Source organism: Gopherus flavomarginatus, chromosome 9 (assembly GCF_025201925.1).
Source record: "Gopherus flavomarginatus isolate rGopFla2 chromosome 9, rGopFla2.mat.asm, whole genome shotgun sequence".
Classification (NCBI taxonomy): Eukaryota; Metazoa; Chordata; order Testudines; family Testudinidae; genus Gopherus; species Gopherus flavomarginatus.
This window is the reverse complement of record NC_066625.1, coordinates 41,600,275-41,604,558: the sequence shown is the minus strand read 5'-3', so window position 1 is coordinate 41,604,558 and position 4,284 is coordinate 41,600,275.

Genomic DNA, 4,284 nt, shown 5'->3' with positions numbered 1-4,284 from the left:
CAGGAAGTTTTCCTGCTCCACACTCCCCTCACGTACCCTCTTAAAGCACCTCCCCAAAGGGCTCCCGCTGCCATGTGAATGGTGCTGTGTGTGGCGGGGGGGTGGGAATTACTGTTGTCTGTTAATTGAATTCCACTGTCCATTACTCTCACTTAATATATAATACCTCATATTCGGGTGGTTTTTCTCTCATTAGCAAATGTTTCTTTTTAGACCCATTTCTTCCCCAGTTCCAAAGATACATATAAAATATCCTGTGTGCAGCGCTGCAGTAGGCAGGGTGGTCCAGGGTATTGGAGGCTCCTCTTTGGTTTGTATACAAATGTTCGGTGTTATTCTCCAGCCCATTCCTATGACTACTAACATGATGGTAACTTTTTTGCAGGCGGCTGTGAATTGAATGGAGCTTTTCATGATCTGTCTACACAACATGCAGATCCGTTCTTGGGTGTGTAGTCGATAATCTGTTCTGGCCGTCGCTAGGTGTAATGCATGTTCAGTACGGGTTTTCCCCTCTTCCCTTTTTGTATTTCTTTTCCTACTAGTGTTGGGGTGTCCTTCTTCTCAGGTTAGTGTATTAATGATCTCATCTTGGGGTCATATGTGTCAATTCATTGCTACTCTTCAGAGAACTATCCCTGATGACTCCAAGATCTCTTCCTGATTAGTTGTGGTAAATTAACCCCCATCGTATTGTATGTATAGTGTGGGTTATGTTTTTCCAACGTGACATTTATCCACATTAAATTTCATTTGTCATTTGTTGCCCAATCACTTAGTTTTGTGAGATCTTTTGAAGTTCTTTGCAGTCTGCTTTGGTCTTAACTATCTTGAGCAGTTTAGTATCGTCTGTGAACTTTTGCCACTCACTGTTTACCCCTTTCTCCAAATAATTTATGAATAAGGTTGAATAGGATTGGTCCTAGGGCTGACCTAGGAAAATCACAGCAGCAAGATGGAGTCTGGAGTCACATGGGCAGGTCCATGTCCATGCATGATTCAATTTGCAGCACTACGCCATGTTTACATATTAATTGAATGTTCCCAGGAAAGCTCAGATGTGGATTGGCATTTTCCAAAGTCCATTGTCAGTGAAGCATTTCTTGATTGGGCACTTGACTGAGAATAGTCCTTTCTCAAAAGCTGACCAATGCATCACTAAGGGTACTTAAAATCAAATACTTTGAGATACAAGTACAAAGCCCATGTTCATAATTGCAGATACAAAAATGGTACACACATACAGCTAGTTAATTATAAACCAGCAAATCATAACCTTGTCACAGACACCTCACACGACAACTTTTGCACAATATTTGCTGCAAATAAAAACAGTGGTGGCAGCAAATCTATATGGTCCCAGTTGATATTAATAATGTCACAGCCTACAGAGAAGTGAGAGGGAGGCGTCTTCTAGCCGGACGTTTCTCCTACATTTCTCCATTGCCGCTTGGGCGGAGGCGGCAATGGAGCAAAAAACACGCCTGGCTGAAGTTTTGCGTTCAGCCTTGAGATTAAGCCTGAGCCTCCAGCAGGGTGTTGGGAGATGGATTTCTGAGTCGCATCCAGCACAGTTTCGTGCCTCAGCTGAAACCACTGAGGCCAAGAGAGATGGATTTGAGGTAGCCTTTGAGGGCTCCCAGCAGGTCTTGAGGAACAAGGGGTTATCGCCATTCCTGGATGGGCTCAAACCACCATCCTTTCAATTAACAGCAAAACAGACTCACCCATTGCGCCACAGAGACACATGTTCTCGTTACCAGGCTGCTGTCTAGCAGCCTGCGCATCTGCCTGACCAGCGCTAGAGCTCGCAAGACAAGTGTGAGTGCGGAGCTGTAGGTAAAGAGTCAGCAGAGTGACACAGCAGAAGCCTGCTGGGTACATAACCCAAAGTCGATGAATCAAAACTGTCTTCTGCTAGGCATGTGCTTGTTTCTTTTTGCTTGGGGCCTTCAAGGGAGGAGGCAACCAGCAGAGCATTGAGAGCCAGGCCATGAGGCAAGAGGTGGCTGAGTGCCGGCCTGACCAGGGAGCCCGGCACCTCTGGCTGCATGGGCTGAAGGATAGTTTTTAATTTCTCAAGAAAACTTGTGGTTTTCAATGGAAACTAAAGCCAAAGCTAAAATGTGAGGATTTTTTTTTTCATTTTTGCAACCTCCCCAGTGAAAGGAGTGGGTTGTGTTGACTGTTCACTGTCCATCCCTTTTCTTTTCCTAGACTCGGTCTACAGAGTGTCAGTCCTACTGAGCCTCAGGCCATGGTCTCCAAGGTTTGGAAAGTACCGACCTGTCCTGGACATGGTCTCTGCCAGCTCATGTGACGCTGGCTTTGCTGAGACTGCTGCTGGGGAAGAGGGAAACTTTGTCTCTCAACTGGACGTTCCCTTCAGATGCCCAGTCTTCAGTGTGGCTCGAATGTCCATGGATCGGGTTCACTGACCCAAGAGATGGCTTAAAAGATATGAAACATTTTCACAAACACACTGACTTTTCTCAATTTCTATTTCTTGGTAACATTTCGTGGATCTTTTGGAGTTGAATCGTACAAAATGCAGGAATCAGTGTGTTACCAAAAGGATATAATATAAAGTTTGCAGTTAAAGGTACAGAAGGAAGCTGAAAAGGCAGATGCAGACTTTAGATGTTTCTTTAAGCAAGAGGGGGCAATCAATGTGAACCCAGAAACCATGGGGACTTATAATTCTGATAGGGCAGAGAGGAACTTTGTCTGTTTGCAGCGTCTTCAGCCTGTGTTTGGACTGTGATAGATCTGCTAAGAATGGGACTACAATCCCCACCATTTCCTTCCCTGCTGCACTTCTCTTTCCTCTGGGCCAGGTCAGGGGAACGGTCCTGAAAGCAGGAAAGGGCCGGGCTGTTGCGGGAAGTGGTGGCTGCGTGGCAGGCGAGGAGTTGCAGAGAGCTGGATGCGGAGAGAAATCCCAGGAATGGATGCAGAGCCACATGTGGAACAGGCTGTGACTCCCAGAGCTTACAGCTGGCTGCAGGTTTGGGTGGGGTTCTGGGGGGAGCAGCGGCTGGGCAGGGAGCCAGTACAGAGCAGCTCCAATGAGAGACACAGAAGTGAACCTGGCCTGGAAACCTGCAGGCTCCAATTTGCTTGGCTAGAGATTGGAGTGGGGAGGTCACCCCAGGCTTTAGGCCTGAAGTAGGGTTACCAACTTTCTGCACAAAAACCAAACAGACTAACCCTGCCCCTTCTCCAAGGCCCCGCCTCTTCCTGAGCCCCCGCCCCTGATTCACTACATTCCCCTCCCTCGGTGGCTCGCTCTTCCTCACCCTCTCTCACTGTCACGTAGGCTGGGCAGGGGGTTGGGTGCAGGAGTGGGTGAGGGTTCCTAATGCGGGTGAAGTCCAGAAATGGAGGGGTTCAGGGTACGGGAAGGGGCTCCGCGCTGGGCAGGGGGTTGGGGTGCGGTAGGGGGTGGGGGTTCTAATGGGGGGTGAAGTACAGAAATGAGGGGTTCAGGGTATGGGAAGGGGCTCCGGACTGGGATGGGGGGTGGGGATGCGGGAGGGGGTGAGGGTTCTAATGTGGGGTGAGGGCCATAAAGAAGGGTTCGGTATGGGAAGGGGCTCTGGGCTGGGCAGGGGGTGGGGTGCAGGAGGAGGGTGAGGGCTGTAAAGGGGGTTGAAGAGCAGGAAAGAGGGGTTCAGGGTATGGGAAGGGGCTCTGGGCTGCAACGAGGGGTGGGGTGTGGGACTGTGTGAGGGCTGTAAAGGGGTGTGAAGGGCGAGAATGAGGGGTTCAGGGTACAGGAAGGGGCTCCAGGCTGGGTAGGGGGTTGGGTGCAAGGGAGGGCGTGAGGGCTACGGCTGGGGTGCGTGTAACCTTCCCCTTTCCTTAGCCATGTGTCTGAGCCGCCAGGGCCAGCAAGTACAAGGCCTCGCTTTCGAGCACTGACAGTGTCCAGTGACGTACACCTGGCCCTCTACTGACAGCTCAGGGGTTTGGTGTCCTCTGGCACTGAGATGCCACAATAATTACAGGGTTATTTCTAATGGGTTAAAAGCAGAACTTGTGCTGAGATTAAACACGTCCCTCGTGGGTCTGGGGTTTTACAGCACGAACTGGCTCTGCGTGTGGCCACAGTGCATGTGTTTGAGTGATACCAACACGCCTGAAACACACAACTCCCCATCCTGTGGGTTTCCATCCCGCCTGATTCCTTCCACGGGGGCACTGCCCCGGCTCCTCTACGGCCAGATGTCCTGATGCGCAGCAGTCGGGATGTTGGGAGAGGTTCTGTTTTCTGTGACTAGT